Source organism: Dreissena polymorpha, chromosome 11, assembly GCF_020536995.1.
Source record: "Dreissena polymorpha isolate Duluth1 chromosome 11, UMN_Dpol_1.0, whole genome shotgun sequence".
NCBI classification, from domain to species: Eukaryota; Metazoa; Mollusca; class Bivalvia; order Myida; family Dreissenidae; genus Dreissena; species Dreissena polymorpha.
Window position 1 is genome coordinate 36,799,777 of NC_068365.1, and position 26,690 is coordinate 36,826,466.

At 36.2% G+C, this 26,690-nt stretch overlaps 1 long non-coding RNA gene across 1 annotated transcript; it reads right to left on the minus strand.

Annotated features, from left to right (window-relative positions):
• Positions 1–6,497: 6,497 nt before the first annotated feature.
• On the minus strand, positions 6,498–8,114 carry LOC127851505 (uncharacterized). The gene is made up of 3 exons (XR_008035803.1): positions 8,012–8,114; positions 7,213–7,312; positions 6,498–6,661 (listed from the first exon to the last, which is right to left on the minus strand). It is a non-coding gene; the product is annotated as an uncharacterized LOC127851505 (long non-coding RNA).
• Positions 8,115–26,690: the final 18,576 nt, after the last annotated feature.

The window sequence follows — 26,690 nt, forward strand, 5'->3', positions numbered from 1 at the left end:
CTTAACAAAATGGCCTATTTAACAGACCCGTACATACCCCAGGAAAAGACCTGTTAGATAAATAACTTGTATGAAATGAGTGTAATATAAACAGCAGCTGTTTGCAAAACATGCATGCCCCCAATATGGGCTGTCAGTTGTAGTGGCAGCCATTGTGTGAATACGTTTTTTGGCACTGTGACCTTGACCTTTGACCCAGTGACCTGAAAATCAAAAGGGGTCATCTGCGAGTCATGGTCAATGTACCTATGAAATTTCATGATCCAAGACGTAAGCTTTCTTGTGTTATCATCCGGAAACCATTTGTCAAGTCACCGTGACCTTTAACCTAGTGACCTGAAAGTCAATAGGGGGTCATCTGCGAGCCATGATCAGTGTACCTATGAAGTTTCATGATCCTAGGCGTAAGCGTTCTTGAGTTATCATCCGGAAATCATTTTTCTAAGTTGAGTCACCTTGACCTTTGACCTAGTGACCTGAAAATCATTAGGGGTCATCTGCGAGTCATGAACAATGTACCTATGAAGTTTCATGATCCTAGGCATACGCGTTCTTGAGTTATCATCCGGAAACCATTTTACTATTTCGGGTCACCGTGACCTTGACCTTTGACATAGTGACCTGAAAATCAATAGGGGTCATCTGCGAGTCTTGATCAATGTACCTATGAAGTTTCTTGTTCCTAGGCATAAGCGTTCTTGAGTAATCATCCGGAAACCATTTTACTATTCCGGGTCACCGTGACCTTGACCTTTGACCTAGTGACCTGAAATCAATAGGGGTCATCTGCGAGTCATGATCAATGTATCTATGGAGTTTCATGTTCCTTGGCATACGCGTTCTAGAGTTATCATTCAGAAACCATTTAACTATTTCGGGTCACCGTGACATTTGACCTAGTGACCTGAAAATCAATAGGGGTCATCTGCGAGTCATGATCAATGTACCTATGGAGTTTAATGAAGTTTCATGATCCTAGGCATAAACGTTCTTGAGTTATGATCCAGAAACCATTTTACTATTTTGGGTCACCGTGACCTATACCTTTGGCCTAGTGACCTCAAAATCAATAGGGGTCATCTGCGAGTCATGATCAATGTAACTATGCTGTTTCATGATCCTAGACCTAACGTTTTTGAGTTATCATGCGGAAACCATCTGGTGGACAGACGGACATACGGACGAACCGACATAAGCAAAACAATATACCCCCTCTTCTTCAAAGGGGGGAAGGGGGGGGGGCATAAAAAAACAAATGTGCCACATAAACGTCGTCTCCTAACTCGATGAACCTATTTTAAATATCATGATCGATGCATATGCGTGAGACGAAATCTGACAACATGTAAAGGTTTTCTCCCTTTAACAACAAACTATAGAATGAAAATAGTTTAAAGTGTTCGTATAAGAGTGAGAAGGCTAAATAACGGAAGATAATGCTGTGACGGGGATAGTGTCAATGAATTTGGGATTAACAACTTGTAGCCCATGCAAATCACATTTACACCATAGTGCTGTTAATCGCAATGACAAATATGACGTTTAATTAATGAACACATTTGTGTAAGAGGCAATACAATAAAATCAAAATAAATCGAAAACAATACTACAGTTTAAATGTATCGATGTTTTGAGACGTTCCTTTAAATTTCGATCTTCAGACCACTTAAGACCGATGGTTAGCATAATTTGTGACAACAGAAACTTCCTGATCGTCAAGAGCATTTTTTTATCGCGACGGGGATTTTGGTAAATAATACTTTAGATAGCCGTCTATTAAAGTATGTATGCTTGATGATAAGATGTCGCGGCAATTTATATCCTTCTTCAGTAACGAGAAACTTAGATAAAACACCTACGTATTGAATTTTGCGTGCAAGCAGTCACTTGAGATGATTAAAAAGGGTGGATGGAGGAAGAAAATTAGGTAGTATATTTTCCGTGAAGATGCCTCCTATCAGTCGTTTAATCATGTGCATGTTAACAACCTTTGGAAAAATTCCAGAAATATCCGCGCGTTTTACATTCGTTGCAATCACTATGTCACATGTTGCAAAGAGTACAAATGGGCCCCTTTTTATCCTATAAGAGAGAACAATCGGTAAATTAAACAGTCTGCATAACAGCAGAAATCATCTTATCTGATAATTTATTAGTTAATAAGTAGCCTGTGTGCATATTTATGTACGTATTACCTTTTTAGTAAAAAGAAGCATTCTTATTCGTGTAGTGTTAAATGTGGTAGAAATACCGATGTTATAATATTGTCTTATAGATTTTTGTGTACATTGCTGTAATAAAAATGTGCTGCTCATCGTCCAAATATGTAACATAAACACAAAATAAGAATGCATATTATTTCTGTTCCGAAAGTATTGAAATAAATTTTGCATGTTTCAATGTCGTGCTCATGTATTTACTTCCCTTTACAAACAATACATGTTCTAAAGAGGCCGGGCTTGAACGTTTATAAATATTTATTTTGTCATTTACGAAGATTGACAAGATCACATGGTTGTACGTCACAAAATGGTTTTCGAAATAGCCACAAACCGTACCGGTCCTCCTTGAAGAAGTCGTTTTGTTTCGTCCGTCAATATAATCGGTGCCAATGGGTGGATTCACGTGGTCAGAATTGAGAAAACATGGCCGCCGATGCCTCGCTTAAGTTGAAAAATTGAGTGTTCAAACAGGTACATCTTCCTTATTACTTACTTGTTTTCAGTTGGATAACGCCTATCATAGGGTCAGCCGGAAGCGGTTTCATAGAGTATCAACCGTTTCCCTCTGGGTGGTCGGAGTGTGGAGATTACTCATGGAATCTTTTGCGATTTCTTGAACCGGCAATTGCTGTTGTACACGGACAAACAATAATATAACTGTTTTCACACTAATTAGCACTGTTCAAGTACCAGTTGGTCGTGCGGACGCATTGAAACTGGCAAAAAATGGATACATCGATTGCTAATGGCGTTATTTTCAAGGTAAAGTTGAGTTTCGATTGGTTTTGACGATTGCTGTTGAGCACGCACATGGCTGTTATACACGGACAACTTCTAAAACAACTGTTGTTGAGCACGCACATGTAAAGGAATACCGTTTTCTCAGCCGAATAAGTCTAAAACAACGTCGCATTGGCATGTTCTGATACATGTAGCGATACATATCTTATGTAAACGCACCGAAAATGTTAATTCTTATACGAAATTGGCTATCTGGATCATCAAAATTGTATTTTCAATAGGAATTTTTTGCTAGCCCCTTTCGGTGTAGCTGCCTTTTGTAATGGCTTGCGAGTATTTGAAAATGTTGCTTTTCCTTCAGACAGTTTTATTTATATGTGTTTTGGATTGCTGTTTTTTTCTTGAAGAAATCCCTTCATGATATTGTCATTTAAGTGAATGTTCAATTGTTTTCAGAACAATTGTTCATGCTTAAGGGACAAGTACATATAAAGACAGGATAACATTTTACCCTATTTCTATACAGTTTGTGACCAGAACATAAAGGATGAATATGGTTTGGCATTGGGCATGTATTTAAACAAGTTAAAAATGTATTTTATTTCCTACAGATTGTGTACTGTGTTTTACGCTTTCAGATATCAATTCATCAAGTATTTTTGTAAAAAGTGTATTTTCTTCGAGTAAATCATAACACATTTGATCATGTAGGTTAGTAGCATTTTTCGTCCCAGGTTAGTATTATCAAGAATATTTTTATTGAAATAATAGTCTTGCATTGGTCTCTTTTCAGTACTCGTTTTACATGAGCCGGATAGAGGACAGACTGTACATATAACCTCGAAGCGGGCATAAAACCTTATAGCTACAGACACCAACTCAGACACATTTCAATTCACAAGGTAACTAGTTTACAACAACAATCACCAATAAGCTTTGATCCTATAACTTCATAACAGTGGCAATATAAAGTTTAGGCCAGCGTTACCGCAGGTAAGTATTTCTGTAGTACTTTGCCAAAAATGCTATCAAATTATGAATTAGTACTGAAAATAAGCCATATCAGACATAGAATAACGTGTAATACGTATCAAATATGTTTTGGACACGACATTTATAGTCAAAAGAGCAAGATGGATTAATATGGACTTGGAAGCTGCCATCGTTGGGAAAATCAAGAGTGGGGTACAATTATTTAATCTACGAAACAAATGGTTAAAAAGTTATGTTTGAAATTACCGCTGTTAAACAAGTCTGTCATACAGTCTGAAGCCATTATCTGATCGAAGTGTTATTGTGGTAACAATCAGAAAATTGTATTGGTTTGACTGTTCATTCATTTCTCAAGATTTGGCAATATTACACTTTAGCCCCCCGCCAGAGGTGTGAATACATACTGAATGAACACAATGGGCTCATTCCGTGTGCATATCCACCCCTCTGGCGGGGGCTAAAGTGGTATTTTGCCCAAGATTTCATTATGTTTAGACTAAACTTCGATTATTGACGATTTTAAAAGTGTACGAATCAGTTTCCAATATTATATCTCTACTGTATAGCATGTATAAAACAAATAAAAACTTCAAAATATCTATTGCTTTAACAAAGTTGACTCAATGAAACAAATAATATGATCTTAACATAATAGATCTATAACAGTGATCTATAATGTATGTTCATCAGAGATGCAGACAAGATGTGCATCAGCAAATACAGATGAACACCCAAGTTGCAACAGTAACAAGAAAGAGCCTCAGACTAAGTATGTATATATGTATGTATATAACTATTCGTGGACCTAGTTTCATTTATATAAGCTTAAAATTCAACTTTAAACTATATAATGACAATGTCATATTCTTTAAATTTAAATTATTTGCTATCAATTAAACTGACATACTGAACCAATAGAATCCTATCATTGTTTAACAATAACCATAATAAATTAGCTGATGGCTATCAATAATCAAAATCATTCAGAACAATGCTCATCATTTTTGTAAGTAGTTAATAGAGTAAACCAATAAAAACAAAAATATTTAAACACATACAGGTCACTTAGCGAGGTGCAGATAGTGTAATATGCCAAACAGAACAGCTTGGCAGACAAACAAGAAAAGTTCTACGAAAGAATCACAGTACAGACTGCTATTCTCATTTAAAAAAATCCAACATGAGTGAGTACAAATGAGGCTATTACCTAAACCTTGTTTCAAAAATATAATATAGGCATTGAAATAATATATTTTGTTCACTTTTTGAATGGTTGTTCCAATGCTGTTAAACCCATATAAACAAACAATGAACCAAACTATCAGTGTATGACTCAGAGATATACAAGCACAAATATAATGAAAACATTTATATTTAATCTGTTAATTTCCTAAGTAAAGTTATTTGCGATAATGGTGTAACGTGTCTACCGTTCCTTCGGGATATATATATAATGGCTTTTCCTCGGGCTTTCCTTAGCCGTGTGATTTGATAAACAAATAATATAATTTGCCTCTATACAAGCCGGTTCCGTATGCCCTGTGCGACTTGGATTGCTTTGATCACTTGGGTTGACTTGGGTCGACTTGGGTCGACTCGGGTTGACTTGGGTTGACTTGGGTCGACTTGGGTTGACTTGGGTCGACTTGGGTCGACTTGGGTCGACTTGGGTCGACTTGGGTCGTCTTGAGTTGACGTGGGTCAACTTGGGGTGATTTGAGTCAACTTGGGTTGACTTGGGTCACCTAGGGTGTCTTGGGTGACTTGGGTCACCCCGGGTGTCTTACACCTATTGCAACGAGTCTGCAGTGTCTCCCCTCTGCGTTACGCAAGGAAGACAATCAATGTCCCCCCTCTGCGTTATGCAAGGAAGACAATCGGTCAGTGTTGTACAAGCGACACTCAGTAGCTTGAGAGACTCAGGCTGACCTACGAGACCTGACACGTGCACCGTCTTATATCACCAATGAAAACCTGTGACCCGGACAAAGGTATGAGTCTCTATTGAAGCTACCCAGCAAGCTATGGTGTAGTGCGCAAAGTTGCTTGGGTCACTTCTACTCAAAAGGCATCCAAAGTCCCAGATAATTTCAATGGTATAAGGTCTCTAATTAATGCAACGTATTTAACGTTGTGAACTGTTCGACGATCGAACGCAGACTGCTCGCTCCCCATAAGAGCAGCGCTTTATATACTGATATGTATACCACGTGACCCGCTTGCTAGAGACATCACCCTACTATTTCATTTCATGTAAACACAACCCTATCGTTTCAAGCAGTCATTGTATAATGCTGTGGCTATATTATGAAATACATATTGTGCATCTTAATAACCGACTTGTATTATTAAATCATCAAATTATGTACATAAAAATACAATGATCAATCCAAAATACACACGCTATTTGCGTGGAACGTACCGAATAGTCGAATGCTTGTTCGCGGGAAATGTACTTTCGTTTTGGTGTAAATAATAGGAAAGAACTCAAAGAATAATGAACCTAAAAGATAAAATACCGGCCAAAATCGTCACAATGGTATCTCTAACTCTTCTCCCATCCGATACAGCCTGAAACATCTCTCCCTTGGCAACCTTTTCTCAAGGTTCCGGATCCACTGCTGGTTCCTCCACATCAACCACAGATTATGAAGAACAGCACAGGCAATGATGATGCGGCTGGCCTTGGCAGGCTTCATTCCAATCTGTTATAAACAGAAATTGGAGGAATAAATTGAAAAATAATGTTACATCAAAAGACATTGTTAAAAATGTTGTAAAATGTGTACCCAATACTTGATGCAGAGTAAATAGTAACAACTACTTTTTCCCCGAGTGTAACAATTTACTAATATCTTATGTATTTCTTATGAGCTCTAACAGATACACAAACACATATCTAAAAATGTTTAAATTGTTTTAGCTGGCATTCAGTAATGTATCAGTACTTAAAGTAAAACGAGACAGTTTTGTATAATGCTGTTACATTGACTTGTTCAATATGTCAAAATCAATATGTAGCATATTTTTCCGTCTATGTGTAAGTTGAATTTAAGAATTGAAGTGTGTCTATGGCATGCAAAAATAATGTTAAGTTATTTATAACTTTTTTTCCAACTCTTAGACTTGATACGCCTAGAAATATATGATGATGTCAATTTCCATTAACAATCTTTGTTGATTAAATACATTTTATTTTATAATCTTCAATAAATTGTATAATTTATAATATAAACAATTTCTTTACATACCTCACCATGAAGGACATGAAAGGTTCGCTTCCAAAATCCGAAGGCCCTTTCAATACTGTTTGGTGCCTATGTGAGCAGTTTTGTACTTTTCCTGAGCTTCTGACTCTGTGAAAACAGTTATAAATATGTTGATAGTTTTAATACTGAACTGTTTTATTGGAAAAGTGTTAGTACTTAGAGAATCAAGGAAAATCTATTTCATCATTATATGTTTTGAGTATATGCTTAGCATACATGAAAGTTGTTTTGTGTGTTTCGTTTACTTTTGCAGTTTATGGAAAAAAACACGGCAATTTTCAACCAAAATGTGTGTTTTGCTGGATACATAAGATATGTATCGCTACATGTACAAGAACATGCCCATGCGACGTTGTTTTAGACGTATTCGGCGGAGAAAACGGTATTCCTTGACATGTGCGTGCTCAACAACAGTTGTTCTAGAAGTAGTCCGTGTATAACAGCCATGTGCGTGCTCAACAGCAATCGTTAAAACCAATCGAAACTCAACTTTACCTTGAAAATAACGTCATTAGCAATCGATGTATCCATTTTTTGTAAGCTGCAATGCGTCCACATGCACAACTGGTACTTAAACAGTGCTAATTATTGTGAAAACAGTTATATTATTGTTAGTCCGTGTACAACAGCAATTGACGGTTCAAGAAATCGCAAAATATTCCATGAGTAATCTCCACACTCCGACCAACCAGAGGGAAACGGCTGATACTCTATGAAACCGCTTCCGGCTGGCCCTATGATAGGCGTTATCCGATTAAAAACAACAAAGTAATAAGGAAGATGTACCTGTTTGAACACTCAATTGTTCAATCTAAGCGAGGAATCGGCGGCCATGTTTTCTCAATTCTGACCACGTGATTCTCCCCATTGGGTGCATGATTTTGACGGCGTAGACCGAATTGACATATCCCAAAACGACCTAGACCGTATTTAATTGCAGTTTTCTTATCTCCGGCTGCGCACTGGGTACCATCTTGAACGAATTTAGAATATTAAAAGTACCTTTAATAGCTTTTGTACTTTTGCGTGCCTGGAACTAAAAAGGTTCTTTGTGGTTTTGTTGTGTTTTAGCTGTTTCTAGTCTAGCGTTTTGGTGAGTTGAAGCCTAAAACTTAACTAAAAAGAAAGAGCGCGTAATTCAAAAATGTTAAAGATACTTGTTTATTTATATGCTCACGCCGGGTATGCGGATACTTTGATAACAGATGGCACTTCGATACCAGATAACAACAAAAGCCACGCGCGAGAGTTGAGTTCATCAGCTTTTTTGCATTTGTGTTCTGTTCCTTTGGTTTTCAGACACTTAACATTGTTTGGTCGATTAATGGTATAGTACTTTCGTATTGCGGAGCAAGAAAGTCGTGAACAAAACATTGGACTATAAAAAAGAGATAAAATTTCATCGATAATCGTCATGAATTCGATGATCAGTACGTATTTCAACAAAATAAAAATACTTGGAAATCAATCAAAGACCGTGCCAACTATTCAAAATAAAAGATCAATATGTCCATAAATGTTACAACATGTTAAATTTTAGTTGAATGACGTATTTGATGAAATTCATATGTTTTAAGAGTCGGATGCCAAATTTTCATGGACACTTTTTTACCGATCATCTCAAAGACAATAGCACTTCGATTCCAGGTAACTCGACCCTTTTTACCAGATATAACACACTCTATATAGTGAATCAGAAATGCAGAATTTGCTGTGGAATACTACTTTAGTAAGCAGGCAATAAATAAAAATATATGTAGTGACGTTAATTAAAAACGAATTACCGAAACATGTTCGCATCCCTTATATGATAATAACAGGGAAAGGGAAGTGTAAAGGGAAGTGCTTCCTATAAGTAGAGCTCAATATAAAGGGAGTTTTTCAATCTCTTTTAAATTTTGTGACTACGCATTAGTATCGTCTTCATGATGCGATTCTAATGAGCACCAATGACAAAGGATTTTATTTGGTGTATTGGCCGCTTCAAGACCCCCCTGCTCCCCTTATCTAGAGTCCTGCTACAATATAAGTTCAAATGACCACAGTCGTGTTGATCCACAAGATCCGTTGTAATTTCAATTCTCTTAATCTCAATTTACCACTTAAAAACAAATGTATTATTGAAAACGAACAACACCAGTGGTTATATTTTACATGTGTATGTAATTACGTTATGCATCGATTCCCAATGTGTCGGGCTTGACAATGCAAATTGATTCGTACTTCAAAATGTTTGGTAAGAATAGCCATGATATACATAAATTCATTTCAGGTAGAATATAAAACTCGGTTATCAGAGTGCCCAATTTGTTGAAAGTCTCTGTTATCCGAAGTGCCCTATATCGGGAATCAAAGTATCCGCAACTTCATGAATACCACCTATTAAAACATGCTCCATCTTCGTTTATATTTCATTGAATACTATCAAAATTTCAGTATTTGAAGCACAGGGATTACTCTACATGCTGGAATATCAAGCAACTTCTTGCAATATTTCTAAGTAGTTTTATTTAGAAAAGGATACACCAATTATAAACTCGACCATGCGCCTTGTCTAAAAAACTAATCTTTATGATATAACTTTAAAAAAGCGATGAACTTACCTCTCGCGCGTGGCTTTTGTTGTTATCTGGTATGGAAGTGCCATCTGTTATCAAAGTATCCGCATACCCAGCGTGATGCTACAAAGCATTTTTGCGTATAAAAATAGTATACATGTTCAGTTTATAACGCATAGAACAAGAAAAAATATTAAATATATTGAATTCAACTTTAATGCTGTTGATACAAATGTTTTCAAGTAATGTAACAAATATTGTATCGAAAATTACTTCATGGAGTTTTAGGAGACGTCTCAAAATTGCGCTAACCAAAATGCATAAATAAAACTATTTCTTCAAATGTCGTATATTTTAGAAATGCAATTAGTGGCAAAACTTTGCTTTAAACCATTTTTTATTTCATGCAACTGATTATTCCCAAAATACAGATTCTGTGTTAATTGTGTACCGACCCCTACTCTATCTTGCACAAAATTCGTCTGCAAGTTACAGGGAACGTGAAGGATTTTATCTTCCGGGTTGCAGCTATGTCCTCGTTTATAATACCCGTAGATTTATCAAGGTCAAAAATGGTCATTTTTGACGATGCTGGAACAGCATCGTCCAAGATATCATAACCATCAAAAAAAATCACAATGGCGACCTATGTAATAGACCGAGCCAGTCCGATTGAGATAACTCGATTTTTCAGTTACTTCCCTTTTGCATTCGCCACTGCGTAGGAGATTGCTCGTCATTGATAACAATCTCCTAGCAGAGTTGTCGTTCGTGTTTCAACATTCAAAAATGGCCGCCCCCATGAGAGTCTCGATTCAAAACTTTCTTACTGCATAAATTGGCTTGTTTCGCTATTTAGAAGCTGTCATTTAGGATATATGAATTATTTATTCACTAAATCTCCGCTTATGACAACAATAGTTGGAATTCAAACTCTTTACTGGTTTGTACTTTTTCTTAGTGTGAGTACTTTTTATCATTTTAAAGTTAAATGAACTGTGTCCCAGTAAAAGAGACATTAAGGCGATTGTGGCCAGTTTGGATCTAGATCAGCCTGCAGTCGCTTGAAAGCTGTTTGCTTAAAAGCGTTTTTCTGACAATAACAAATAATTTAATTGGATACTGATTTGACTGCGCTTTTCCTGTGACCTGGCTCAAATAATAGAAGTGTCATTAATCAAATTATTTATTTCGAACATTAATCAATTGTTTTTCTTGTCCCTCGGGATCAATGACTCCAGCACTTTCCTGTTGAGAATTGAATACTGCTAAAGGCGATGCTAGGGGGCGTGAGAGATGTTGCACCTTCCAGTATCGCTCGATTGTTCATTGTCGGCTCGGGTACTACGTACATGTACCCCGGGTACTCTTAAGTTTACTTACATGTATCCCGGGTACGGTAAATATACTTAAATGTACCCGGAAAATTTAACCCTAAATCAGTCGTTGTCGACTATTTTTTGTAATAATTATATATACACATTTATGTCAATTTTCTGTAGAATGGCCTCTATATTATCGGAACACATACTCAAAAAGCATGTTGATGCAGTGTTTTTTTAGAGAAGTGTGTTTAAGATTATCGGTTGCCCGTTTTACGACATCGGATTTTGGGCGCGAATACAACTCGGGTACAGTCTAATATGGACCGAGTACAATTACGTTTATTTACCGTACCTGGGGTACATGTAAGTATACTTAGAGTACCCAGGGTACATGTGAGTATACTTAAGAGTACCCGGGGTACATGTAAGTAGTACCAGAGCCGACAATGACCACTCAAGCTCCATTATCCCTCATGAACCGACTCAAAAAACCGAGTCGGCAATATTTGACTTAATTTTTGGTTTGGTTGCTCTCGAGGGATCGAAATTACAGAATCTGCCTAAAAGCCCTACGGGTTTGATCCCCAGAAGCGACATTGAAAACTAGCATACTTTGTTATCTAAAAGGCTGCTAAACCTGATATACAATGATATTGTGAATTTTCTCTCACATGATGTTTATCAGTCATATTATATAAAAACTTACAGCAGTAGTAAACAACTGGACAATAATTAATGAACGCATCTTTCATTTGTCTTTGACACTTTGATTTTGACATGGCCTAGATTTAAATATGTGACTGGACTTTACCAGCACTCTTGTAACAGAGCTAAAGTTTAAATGTACCATTGAAGATCACTTTAATCCAGATTTGCTATTATAGACATGTGGAAAGTTTTAAGGGTGTGACAAGTAAGCAAAAATTTGTCATTACCCAGAGGCCACAACTGATCTATGACTGTATTAAAACAAGAAAAATCAGTGCCTGATTTAGATTTCGTAAGATAGTTCAAGAAAAACTAATTTCATAAGCCTGGTAACAGTTTAACGGTAATGCTACCAATGTGTCACACCAGGGCATTGAATTTGAAATCTAGGACATGCATGGTCATTTCTTCATGAAATCAGGACACAAAATTGTATTTTTTAAGTCCATAATTGACCTCGCTATAGTTCTCAGATTATTATAAGCTCAATCAGTATATTTATGTCATTATTTATGCTTTGTGTATTGTAAACATATACACAATCATACAGTTACATGATAGCAATAAATAATATCAAAGCTACCCATACTATAAAGGTCATTGACAAAGCCTATGGTCAAAATGTGAACACATTGAGTGTAATCGCCCTCTCGTGCCAGCAAAAACAACACGTTGACAGGTTGTCATTTTTGACAGTTCTACTTTCACTTTCATTTTGTGATATCAAACTAGTAACAATTATGTGGCTTAGAAAAATTGCTTGTTATGCCCCCGGTAGGGTGGCCTATATCAGTTGAACTGTCAGTCAGTCAGTGTGTCAGTCTGTCCGTCCGTCCGAAAACTTTAATGGCCATAACTTTTTTAATATTGAACAAAGCAACTTGATATTTGGCATACATGTGCATCTCATGGAGCTGCACATTTTCAGTTGTGAAAGGTGAAGGTCAACCTTCAAGGTCAAATGTCAAATATAAAGCGTCTGTCTGTCTGTCCGAAAACTTTAACATTGGCCATAACTTTTTCAATATTGGCGTGCATGCGTATCTCATTGAGCTGCACATATTGATTGGTGAAAGGTCAAGGTCATCCTTCAAGGTAAAGGTCAAATTTTGCAATATTGAAGATAGCAACTCCATATTCGGCATGCATGTGTATGTCATGGAGCTGCACATTTTGAGTGGTGAAAGGTCAAGGTCATCCTTCAAGGTCAAAGGTAAAATATATGGCTTCAAAGCTGTGCAGCAGGGGGCATTGTGTTTCACAAACACAGCTCTTGTTTAATATATTTTCTGCACATTTCTTCAAAAAACTTACATCAATACACGATTTTCTTCGTTAATTCAATCATTCCTGACAGACTTGTGTACATATTTCGCTTACATTTTGATGCGCGTCGGTAGGACCGCATTACCGCTTCCGAAATGTGTATTCATACTATTGCACTAGAATCAGGGACATATTGATGAGGATGATCATTTCACAGATATTGAAATCTTAAGAGCAACAGTTGAGTTTTGTTGGCTTGAACTCGCTTGGTTAAAATATCTGGTTGGCTTTATTTCTGCTTGAAGGACCAATTACTTGTTGCTATTTCTCTAATAGATTTCTTTTGTATGGCTCCAATTTGCGAGGGTCATATTTTCTGATGGGTTTAAGTGTTTCGTCCATCCCAGTCAAAATGTTCACACCTCTGTTAGTTTGTTTCACTCCAACTTGCTGTAAGTCGCATGTTGGTATTCATTAACTTTGATTAGTATCACGCCATTATTGATTTCTTAGCTGTGGCAAACTTGTCCTCCACTAAAGTGTTGTTTAGTTTTAGTAAAATACAGTATTTTTTTATATAAAAGCTTGTTTTTTTAGAAACAGCATACTCACAATTTGTGCTACAAGGCTATATAAAAACAAGGGCTGTTTGTAAAACATGCATGCCCCCATATGGGCTGTCAGTTGTAGTGGCAGCCATTGTGTGAATACTTTTTTGTCATTGTGACCTTGACCTTTGACCTAATGTAAGTTATCATCCAGAAACCATTGTACTATTTCGAGTCACTGTGACCTTGACCTTTGACCTAGTGACCTGAAAATCAATAGGGGTCATCTGCCAGTTATGATCAATGTACCTATGAAGTTTCATGATCCTAGGCGTAAGCATTCTTGAGTTATCATCTGGAAACCATTTTACTATTTCGAGTCACTGTGACCTTGACCTTTGATCTTGAGACCTAACAAGAGCTGTCAGAGGACAGCGCGCTCGACTATTTGAGTGCTTGACAGTATAACGTAAGCCATCATGGGGAAATTGTTCATATGTAATAATTTATTAGATGATCATTCAAAAATATAAAAAGATATTATTATTTTTTTTTGGGGGGTAGGGGGGTGAGAGGGGGGGGGGGTATAATGTAGGGTGTGGTAATTTATTAGATGTTTAAAAAAGAAATGGGGGTAGGGGGTAGGGGGGGAGTGAGAGGGGGGTATAATGTGGGGTGATGTAATTTATTAGATGTGTAAAAAATATATTTATTTTTTTATTTTTTTTTGGGGGGGGTGGGGGGGTAGGGGGGTGGGCTTTAGAGGGGGTATAATGTAGGGTGTGGTAATTTATTAGTTGTTTAAAAAAATGGGGGGTGGGGTGGGGTAGGGGGGTAGCGGGGAGTGAGAGGGGGGTATAATGTGGGGTGTGGTAATTTATAACTGTTTAACAAAAAAAATTGGGGTGGTTGGGGGGTAGGGGGGTTGAAGGTTGAGAGGGGGGTATATTGTGGGGTGTGGTAATTTATTAGATGTTTTAAAAAAAATTGGGGGGTGAGGTTGGGGGGGAGATTCTGGTCGGGGCGTGGGGTATTGTTTGGGTGGAATCCATTGTGGTATTCAGGTAAGTGTTGTTTTGTCAAAGTAATAATAAAATGTGATCATAAATAAAGAAGTTATGGCAATTTAAGCAAATTGTTCAATTATCTAAGTGTAAAGGGGCCATAATTATTTCAAAATGCTTGATACAGTGGTCTGCTCTTGTTTATAGGTTGGGGTCATGTTGGTAAACGAGTATGCAACATATAAAAGCAATATGTTAAAGGATATAGGAAATATTTGGGGTAGTACGCAAACTTTAACATAGATTTATCAAATATATGCATATTCTAAGTATAAAAGGGGCAATAATTATGAAAAAATGCTTGATAGAGTTATCTGCTCTTGTTTATAGGTTGGGGTGATGTTGGTAAACAAGTATGCAAAATATAAAAGCAATATGTAAAGGGACAATGAAATAAATAACAAATGATCTCACACTGACATGAACAAATATCCTCTATTTATTAAACATGAAATTTAAACTTATTGCATTTGTTTCCCCTGTATATAAGAAAGATATAATAGTGTATTACCTCCCCTGTCCTGCTTATATTTATATTAATCAACAAAATTAAACATTAACACAATATTTAATATACAAAATATACAAAAAAATCTCATATTCTGATAATATTTTTACTGATCCACTTTATTTTACTCAAATGATGATGTTTCATTGGACTGATAATTATAGATTAAGGATTACAGACCAGTTGCTTCAGTTATATTGTTCAGAGTTCGCCATGTTGGCCGCATATGCGTTCTTGAGTTATCATCCGAAAACCATTTTACCATTTCGAGTCACCATGACCTTGACCTTTGACGTAGTGACCTCAAAATCAATAGGGGTCATCTGCGAATCATGATCAATGTTTCTATTAAGTTTCATGATCCTAGGCCCAAGCGTTCGTGAGTTATCATCCGGAAACCACCTGGTGGACGGACCGACCGACCGACATGTGCAAAGCAATATACCCCATCTTCTTCGAAGGGGGGCATAAAAATACATAAATGAACATGTTGTTTAATTCACTTAAAAACTTGTTAAAGGCTTTACACGATTCTTGACCTTGACATTTATGAAAATTTGTCTTGTTCTCTATCCACATACATTTTTGTTTATAATGTTGATGATGATGGTCATCGTAATTATGGTAATGACAACAATGCTGCTGGTGGTGGTAATATTGGTTGTGGTGTTGGTGGCGTTGGTGGTTGTAGCAGTAGTGTAATCTAATTTGTTTACACAATTGTTTAGATATTTCTCGAACAGGCAATGCTAACAGTCGACAAGTAAGAGTAACTGTAATTACACACAATAAGTTTATAATAGAAATGCCATTCAATAATAAAGCAAATACTAGTAACACAGTTAGAGACATCACTAGACTATTCATTCAAAACACAAAACAGTCAAATTTAGGCTCTTCCACATGATGACTGAGTTGCAAGACTTTGTGAAATATTTTTCATGACTTTGAATAAAATTGGGAACATAAACAAATAAACATTTTTGTTGGCTTACTATACTTGTTTTACAAATAAGGGACAGCTTATTCTAATCTTAATACAGCATCAAGCGCAAACATTGCGCTTGTATCTAAAACTAACAAATGGCTTCACTGAAAAATAATAAATATATCTCTCTATTCTTGTTAAACTTGATTGTCAACCTCATGTCAGATCTGCATAATGCTATTCACTCTGCAAGCAAAGCTGCATTTTGAATGTTTTCTTTGCCTTCCCAGTGTTCATCAGTCTATTATTCTCAACACCAGTCTCTGTTGCCCTCACCCTCCCAACCCTAGTTTTAAACAGTCTATGTATACAGTCCCTGTTCAAGTTGCATTGCTTTGTTAGACTCCAGCCTCACTCTGCATGCGGTTCAGCAATGATCGCGACACCAGCTCCTCGGCATCAAAGTAGCGGTCAGTACAGTTGGCAAGGCATTTCTGAAAAGTAATAATTCATAATGACTTGATACTTAAAGACACATTCTTTAAATAATATCAACGCTATAAATAAAATAAAGATAATTCTTGAATTCTCACCACATACAGTATTATGTTAAAATATGTACCACAAAATAAATGTCATTGATCTTTAGCCAATATCTCCAAACAATACGCAATAAAAACAATTCTCCGCCTTATCTATGTTATTGTTTGCTTAGGCACTCTATACACACTCAATACAGATACACGCTTAAGGTAAGTCTTTGACTGGAATGGTTGTAAAATGAGCTACAAACTCAAATTACTATGTTACTTGTATTTAGGTGCAGTGTATAAATATATATGAGCTGTGCTCTGCGAAAAGGGGGTTGAATGCATGTGCGTAAAGTGTCGTCCCATATTAACCTGTGCAGTCCGCACAGACAAATCATGGAAGACACTTTCCCCCTAAACTAGATTTCTGCTAAGAATAGACTTTTTCAAAACAAAAATATCATAAAAACGTCGTCCCTGATTAGCCTGTGCGGACTGAACAGGCTAGTAATCTGGTATGATACTTTACCCACATATATTAAACACCGTTTTCACAGAGCACGGCCCATATATATACGAATGCCATTATTTTTATCTCTAATACAAAAACCTGGGAAAGTACTGTGGGAATAGCAATAATCGGAACCTCTAAGTGCTTAAGGGTCATAAAAAAAAATATTTGCAGGTAAATGTCTTTGTCCAAGAAAGTCAACAGCTTTAAAAACATGAAGTTTTTGACTTATAAAACAGCTTCGTGTACTTATGAATGAATAACAAGACCCTAAAGACATGCAATGTATGAAGTTTGAAGGGAGTGCATGATGTAGTTAAAAATGAATTTGAACCTTAAAAGGGCCGTCCAACAGATTTTGGCATGTATTGAGGCTTGTCATTAAATGCTTTAAATGCTTTATATTGATAAATTTGAACATTTGAACTAAAAATCTCCAGTTAAAAAACAAGAATACAATTTAAACATGAGGGCCATGATGGCCCTGAATCGCTCACCTGACTAACCTTGCTACATCAACTTAAATTCTATCAGACCCATACATGTACATGCATGAATTGGCGACTCATCGATGTCACCAATATCCACTGCGATCACGGCCAATCGCGGCGAATCACCGAAAAATTGAGGGGAATCAGGGCGAAGATAATCTTGCTCTCGCGCGACGGCGGATTGACGAATCACGTGAAATCGCGGTGATTTTCCACTCAAAAAGCAAACTGTCCGCCTTAACTCCGCAAATAAGGCAACAATCATGGGTCGCGTAGAGTACACACTCCCAAGAAAAGATGTCATTAATTAATACATTCTGACAAAATGTCATTAAGATTTCTTGAAAACTGTGACCTCTTGCATCTACACAAGGTTTTACTAGAATTGGCCCGGTGACCTAATTTTTGACCCCAAATTACCCATATACGATCCAAAACAGATATTATCAAGATTAACATTCTGACCATACTTCAATAAGATCAGATGAAAACTATGACCTCTATTGTCTTCACAAGGTTTTTCTATGATTTTACCTAGTGACCTAGTTTTTGACCACAGATGACCCAAATACAATTCCAACCCAGATTTCATCAAGATTTACATTCTGGTCCAATTAAATTAAGTTTGGATGAAAACTGTGACTTCTACTGTCTACAAAAGTTTTTTTTATTTAACCTAGTAAACTTGTTTTTGACCCTAGATGACCCAAATTCAATCCCAACACAGATTTTAACAAGACATACAATCTGACAATATTTAAACTAGATCTGATGAAAACTGTGACCTCTAGTTTCTACACAAGGGTTTTCTATGATTTGACCTAGTGACCTAGTTTCTTGACCTCAGATGACCCAAATACAATCCCAATCCAGATTTTATCAAGATAAACATTCTGACCAAATTTTTATAAAGATTGGATGAAAATTGTGACCTCTATTGTCTACACAAGGTTGTTCTTTTATTTGACCTAGTGACCTAGTTTTTGACCGCAGATGACCAAAATACAATCCCAACCCAGATTTCATTAATATAACATTCTGATCATATTTCATAAATATTGGGTGAAAACTGTGACCTCTATTGTCTACACAAGGTTTTTCTATTATTTGACCTAGTGACCTAGTTTTTGACCTCAGATGACCCAAATACAATCCCAACCCAGATTTCATCAGGACAAACATTCTGACCAAATTTCATAAAGATTGGATGAAAACTGTGACCTCTATTGTCTACACAAGGTTTTTCTATTATTTGACCTAGTGACCTAGTTTTTGACCCCGGATGACCCAAATACAATCCCAACCCAGATTTCATCAAGATAAACATTCTGACCAAATTTCATAAAGATTGTATAAAAACTGTGACCTCTATTGTCTACACAAGGTTTTTCTATTACTTGACCTAGGGACCTAGTTTTTGACCAAGTGACCTATTTTTGACCCCAGATGACCCAAATACAATCCCAACCCAGATTTCATCAAGATTAACATTCTGACTAAATTTCATAAAGAGTGGATGAAAATTGTGACCTCTATTGTCTACACAAACAAATTGTTGACGGACGCATGCACACACACACACACAACGGACGCCGGACATCACACGGTCACATAAGCTCACCATGTCACTTCGTGACAGGTGAGCTAAAAAGAGGAAAAAAGGTAACCCTCAACAGGGCTCAAACCACTGACCCCTGGATTCCTGGAGTAAAAAGCCTCCCGCCTAGACCACTTGACCATCCATGTTCCTATTTAGTGCAGATGTATTCTTTAGCTATATAAGTAATTCTCGTAGTTTCCCAAAATATCGAATCGCGTCGATACGACGCTTTATCTGTTGGACGGCCCCTTTAACCTGACGTCTGAGCATTTTGCTGTTGCCAACATAAGGTTGAGAACATAATTATAGCTCACTGAACAACATAGATGAACAAAAGAAGGATAACTTTCAACACAGCAATGGTCCTTTTTTGTGTGTCACATCATGATGATATCTGAACAGTTTTGATTATAAATGGAACTGATACAATACCTGTTGGTAGCTTTCTAAGGATGACCCTGGCTTGTTCACACATTTTCTGAAGCATTTGTCTGTTGCCAGCTACAAGGAAAAGAGAACGTAAAAAACTCAGAACAATAATTGAGGAAGACAAATAACCCTGCAATGGTTAAAATCAAGCAGGTGTAAACTGGAGTATTAGTTGTTTGTCCTTAAAATAAATGTGTTTGCTAATTCAATATGATCACATACAATGAAAAAAGGCTTCAAATTGATTCATTCAATCAATAAGTCCAAATAACTCAAAAACTAATAGTGTGACATACAAAAAAAATCTTGCATATTCACAAAGTGCACATGTACAAGTATATATGTATCCATTTGCTCAAGTTCAAGGGAACATAACTCTGAAAAGAATATAACGAAATAATGTAAATAACATCTTTTACTTCAGTGTAGCATAAATTACAGATTCATGATGATACACGGATAACTGAGAGACAATTTTACGACCAAATATAAAACATAAACATGATGTCAGTATCCACAATTTTCCCAAGTTCAAGGGCACACAATCATGCAAAGAATATTGTGACATATATATACAAAATAGTAGCTTACACTTCTACATGTACATAAAAAACAATTATGAAGTTTCATTTTGACAGGCAGAAAACTGAATGATTACATTTCATTGCCACACATTCAAGTACATAATTATTCTAACTGTGCCTCAGTTCAAGGACATAAAACTCTTCAAACAATATTGCAACATACATAAAAACAAGAGCACCGCATAACGTGTGCCAACACTAGGCTGCGGGTGCAGTTTTTAACAAGAGCACCGCCTTGCAGGTGCACACCGCTCATCTATTTTCTTTTTAAAGGTGAAGAGACTCTCATTTTCAATCACAAAGGAGGGAGGGGTGGAGTGAAGAGGGGTGTATAGTGTGGGGGTGTGGACATTTTTAACATTATTTTCCAAAAATGCGAAAAAAAATGCCAAAAAAAAAATATTGGGGGGAGGGGGGGTCTTGGGTACGATGGTTGGACGGTATTTCAAACATAAAATAATAAAAATAAATATTTGTGTTTTTTAACTGTTTCAAAAAAAAAATGGGTGGGGGGTCGGGTGGGGTGGGGTGGGTATAGTGTGAGGGTGTTGTGGTCATATGTGAGATGATCTTAAAAAAAAAAAAAAAATTAGGGGGGGGGATTCGGGTGGGGGGAGGGTGGGGTGGGGGGCGATTCTTGGTTGCGATGGTTGGAAGGTATTTCTAACATAAAGTAATAAAAATAAATATTTGTGTTTTTAACCGTTTCAAAAAAAAAAATGGGGTGGTGGGGGTGGGGTGGGGGATATAGTGTGAGGGTGTGGTGGTCATTCGTGAGATGATCTTAAAAAAAAAAAAAAAATAGGGGGGGGAATTCGGGGGGGGGGGAGGGGGGAGGGCACGGGCGATGGTTTGGGTGGAGTCTATTGTGGTATGTCAGGTAAGAGTAGTTTTGTCAAAGTATCAATCAAATCTAATCATAAATAAAGAAGTTATGGCATTTTTAGCAAAATTTAATAATTTGACCTTGAGAGTCAAGGTCATTCAAAGGTCAAGGTAACATTCAACTTGCCAGGTACAGTAACCTCATGATAGCATGAAAGTATTTGAAGTTTGAAAGCAATAGCCTTGATACTTAAGAAGTAAATTAGTGGATCGAAACACAAAATTTAACCAGATATCCAAATTTACTAAGTAAAAAATAGGCCATAATTCCGTAAAAATGACAACCAGAGTTATGCAACTTGTCCTTTTACTGTACCCTTATGATAGTTTGCGAGTGTTCCAAGTATGAAAGCAATATCTATGATACTTTAGGAGTAAAGTGGACCAAAACACAAAACTAAACCAAATTTTCAATTTCTTAGGAAAAAAAGGGCACATGATTCCGTCCAAATGCCAGTCAGAGTTACATAACTTTGCCTGCACAGTCACCTTATGATAGTTAATAAGTGTTGCAAGTATGAAAGTAATAGCTTTGATACTGTAGGAATAAAGTGGACCTAAACACAAAACTTAACCAAATTTTCAATTTTTTAAGTATAAAAAGGGCACATAATTCTGTCAAAATGCCAGTCAGAGTTACATTACTTTGCCTGCACAGTCCCCTTATGATAGTTAGTAAGTGTTGCAAGTATGAAAGCAATAGCTTTGATTCTTATGGAATAAAATGGACCTAAACACAAAACTTAACCAAAATTATCAATTTTCTAAGTATAAAAAGGGCACATAATTCTGTCAAAATGCACGCCAGAGTTATCTAACTTTGCCTGCCCAGTCCCCCTATGGATAGTAAGTAAGTGTACCAAGTTTGAATGCAATAGCATTGATACTTTCTGAGAAAAGTGGACCTAAACGCAAAACTTAACCAAAATTTTCAATTTTCTAAGTATAAAAAGGGCACATAATTCTGTGAATATGCAAGCCAGAGTTTTCTAACTTTGCCTGCCCAGTCCTCTCATGATAGTAAGTGTACCAAGTTTGAATGCAATAGCATTGATACTTTCTGAGAAAAGTGGACCTAAACGCAAAACTTAACCGGACGCCGACGCAGACGCCGACGCCAAGGTGATGACAATAGCTCATAATTTTTTTTCAAAAAATAGATGAGCTAATAAATGAAAGCTTGTCAGATTATTTTTTTTAGAGGTCACAGTGACCTCGACCTTTGACTTAGTGACCCAAAAATGGGTGTGGCGTGTGGAACTCATCAAGGTGCAACTACATATGAAGTTTCAAAGTTGTAGGTGGAAGCAGTTTGATTTTAGAGCAAAATGTGCAAGTTTAAGCACGACGCCGGCGGACGACACGATGAGCTGGCTATGACAAAACCTCAGATTTTCTCCGAAAACGCCCAGCTAATAATGTCAAACAATTCTACAGAGAATCAACAAGATATCAATTACGCAGAAAACTGAAAATTTCATGAGTAGGCATTAAGTTCTTCTTGAATGCTCTTAGCTTTTATGAGTATATACGCACAGCTCAGAATTCTTCATAATAAAACCGAATTCCATGTCAAAAAATTAAGTCTCAAGTTTGTATATTAAACCGAATTCAATCAACCTAATATATTGTAACAAACACAATAACTATTCACATCGACATCAATGTGCGTGTTTTTTGTGGATAAATGCTCAAAATAAAAAGTTGATAAAAAAACATAACCAAAATGAAAACCAATGTTTTGAATTGATGATTCAATCAGCTTACAGAGGTTCCAAAGATAGCCTGTGTAGCTTGATTAGCCCTTTGCATGCTGGGAAATTTGTCGTCTGCTAAAATGTCGTCTGCTGAATTTCTAAAATTAGCATTTTCTTATATTTTTTTTCAAAGAATACTATCAGAATAGCAAACAGTTTGGATCCAGATGAGACGCCACGTTCTGTTGCATCTCATCTGGATCCAAACTGTTTGCAAAAGCCTTCAAAATTTGGTTCCCGCACTGAAAGATTTAGACACTAGATCTATTTTGCCAAGGATTCCGGAGATAGCTGATGTATAGATAAGCACATTTTCAAATTCGGAATACTCTGTGTTTTCCATTGCAAAAACGAACACATTATCGTGAACCATAACTTGGATTAATATCATTATTATACTAGCACACCACATCAAGTACATGTAAGTTGTTTTAAGTTTAGATTTATGGATAAATATATGAGCTGTTTGTGTGTATATATGCCACTGTTTATGTGTATTTATGCCAATGTTGCTCATTTAACCAACTTAAGTGCCCACTGGAATCCAGGAAGCAGAGTTTCCATGAAAAATCATGCTATTGTAGAGTCAATATCTAAGAGATAGACTATTATCCCCCGCCATAGGCGGAGGGATATTGTTTTGGCATTGTCCGTCCGTCCGTCCGTCCATCCGGAGCCATATCTTGGAAGTGCTTTGGTGGATTTCATTGAAACTTGGTATGAGTATATATATGGATAAAAGGATGATGCAGGCCAAATGGAATAGTACACCATCTGTTAATAACAGAGTTTTGGCCCTTTGTATCTTGAAAAAATGCTTTTTTGAGTGTCAAATATAACACTTTTGTGTCCAGAAGCATATTGGCAGGGGATATCAATTCAACGACTTTGCTTGTTGGGACAAGAATAAAACCCATTAAAAAATGCCAGATGCGTGTGAAGCTTAACCAAAAGCAAAGTCCAAAAGACATACAGTCAATTGGTGTATAACGGATAGCTAAGGACTTCGAGTCTCATTTCAACGTAAACACCATGCATTCATTAATTAAACCGTTAAACCTAGAAAGACACATGTTTTTCCTATTGAAACATGCCAGCGGTTTGAAATTTCAGAAAAAAAAAAATTTGTTTAGAGCGCGAATTTCATGGTACACTGATTCAGCCATTACCGGATCGCTTAGGTGTTTATCGGATTACATGTGCATCGTGTTATTTCTTAAAATTTGACACAGCATTTGTAAAAAATAATTGCAATATATGTTCATATCCAGAAAGGAAATTCATTTCTGCGTTTAATAAGACCAAGTTCATGGAAATCGCTGTACAACTGATGAAGTAATGGCTGTTCAAAGCGATGCACCCTATATTCGGGTCATTTCGAGTTGAATACTGTGTTATATATATATATATATAGATTTGATAGTGAAAAATGTTTTCAGAGAAATCGATTTTTCGTTATAATTTGATTATTTTTCATTAAAACTGATGTTTTCACTAATTAATATCATAGCCACACGCTAACCACATGTGTATTGGACAACTTCAATTGAGTTTATATTCATTGTGAGACAATCCCCACATTCCTGAATATGGGTCACCACATGTCCGTTATTCACTAAATCCCTAATTGCAGCTTTCATGCTTATTTTATATGGTACGCATCAATTTGGTTTCTGAGTATTCTTACTTTTGTAAAGGACACATAATACTAAAATATTACATCAATGAACATTATGTTTACCAAACAAAATCTGCAAAATTCAAGAAACCATTAGTCTGTAGTCTTATTTATAAGACGCGCAAAGAATTTAGAAATACTTTTTATATAGGCTAAATTCTTTGGAACGTCTTATCGGGGAAAAGTAAAAAATGTGTTGGAAACCAGAAAGTTTAAATTTTCATCGATTTGCGTAAAATTGCAAAATAACATTACCAACTCATTCAGTTTTAGTTCAGAAGTCCATTTTTACCTCAAATATCGTCGAATTGAAGTTGGAAAGGCATAAATTCTTCAGTTAAACTTCCGCTTAAATCGCCAACCAATCACTGACCTGTAGCCATGTCATGAAACTGATTTGAATATGAACCAATCAGAAGAAGGCATTACGGTGTAACGTGTACGCGTAATTTTATTTAACATGAGCTTTTAACACCGACTTGAACCTAAATAGATCTAGTATGCTAATCTTTGTCGATTTAATAAGCATATGTTCAAAACAGATATAGTGCAGTTTCTATTTACTGTTCTAAGTTTCAGCAAGTTTTTATGCATGTATTTTTTGCACCTCTGTCTGTGTTGTTTTATTTACTTACATCCTATGTTACATAGGAGGACGGTGTACTGTACGATTTGTATCAAAATTTTTTGTGTAAAGTATAAAAATAAAAGATGTAATTTATTTCAGAACTTTTAAATTGTCAATTTAGAAAAACAAACAATGCTAAATTAATCCAGAAAAGTATAACATTGGTTTACTATGTAACGCTCTGCACCACAACAGACGAACGCAAACTGTATTTTACGCTGTTTATTCTCCCACTTTAAACCAGATGCTTTACATCGAGGTCGTGTTATCGATTTATATCTACACAGCGAGCGAATCGAGAGATATTAAAAATTGAATAGTGGTTGGATTTAAATTGATCAGGCGTGCAAATTTCAAAGTGTCATTACATTCTTTCTACGGAACATTATCGAGAAATGAATTATCAACACAGGTATGTACATTTGTAAATATTATTGCAATCCGTTGATATTAAGTGTCTTATATCAGGGCTTGAATGTTGCGCACAAAATCCTTGCGCAACAATATAGACAAAGAAGAAAAAATTCCCACCATTAATTTGGTCTTTCCCCCTTTGTACGCTCCAAATATTACCCATATAAAAAGTAGCTTAATATTTGAGAGCGTCAAAAATTTGGACTACATTCGTCTGCACTTTTCCTGTCGTCACACAAACGGTGCGTACATAACATGACCTTGTTTTGCTTTCCAAAAAAGAAACAGTTGTAAACACATGTGAACAAAAACATGAATCGACTTAACAATGATAGGCTTTTTGTATTCAATTCATAGAAAACTATAAATCTTGACATAAATAAAAGTATTTTGCAAAAAACGTTTAACCTTTCCGTTACTCACTAAAATCCGCTATACACCAATCGACTGTAAATGGTAAACCAGTCTAATAATATAATTCTAAACTTGGTAGAAATAATAAGAATTATAGGTTAGATTATTGCCTTCTTGATAATTCAGAGTTTTTGAAGGTCATAGTAGATGTATTGATTGTATATCATACTTCATAGACATAGGGAACAATTATTTTTCAAAAACCCTGATGTTTCCATATTACCTGGAGCTTTTCCATTGCTAACTTCATGTTGATTTCATTCTGCACAGCTCTGAGTTGACTTTCAACGTCTTTATTCTTAAAACCACCTGATGATCCTGATGAGAAGTCCATTTCGACTAACTTGACGTTATCCGTAAACCATGTGAGTTTACACCTGGGACATGTCTAATATTTTACCGAATTGCATCAGTCGCTGAAAATTGGAACCAAAAAACACATACTGATTTCTATGTAAATTACCAGTACATATCGATAAATAAATGAATAAAAACTTAAAATGGAGCAGTTGATTTTATAATAAGCTTGTATGCGCCACTCAATATTTTTATTTTGCTTACCACGATAAAATAATTCGTATATACCGGTGTCGATGTAGTTTTCTACTTGTTATGTGTCAAACTTAAAAATACACATGG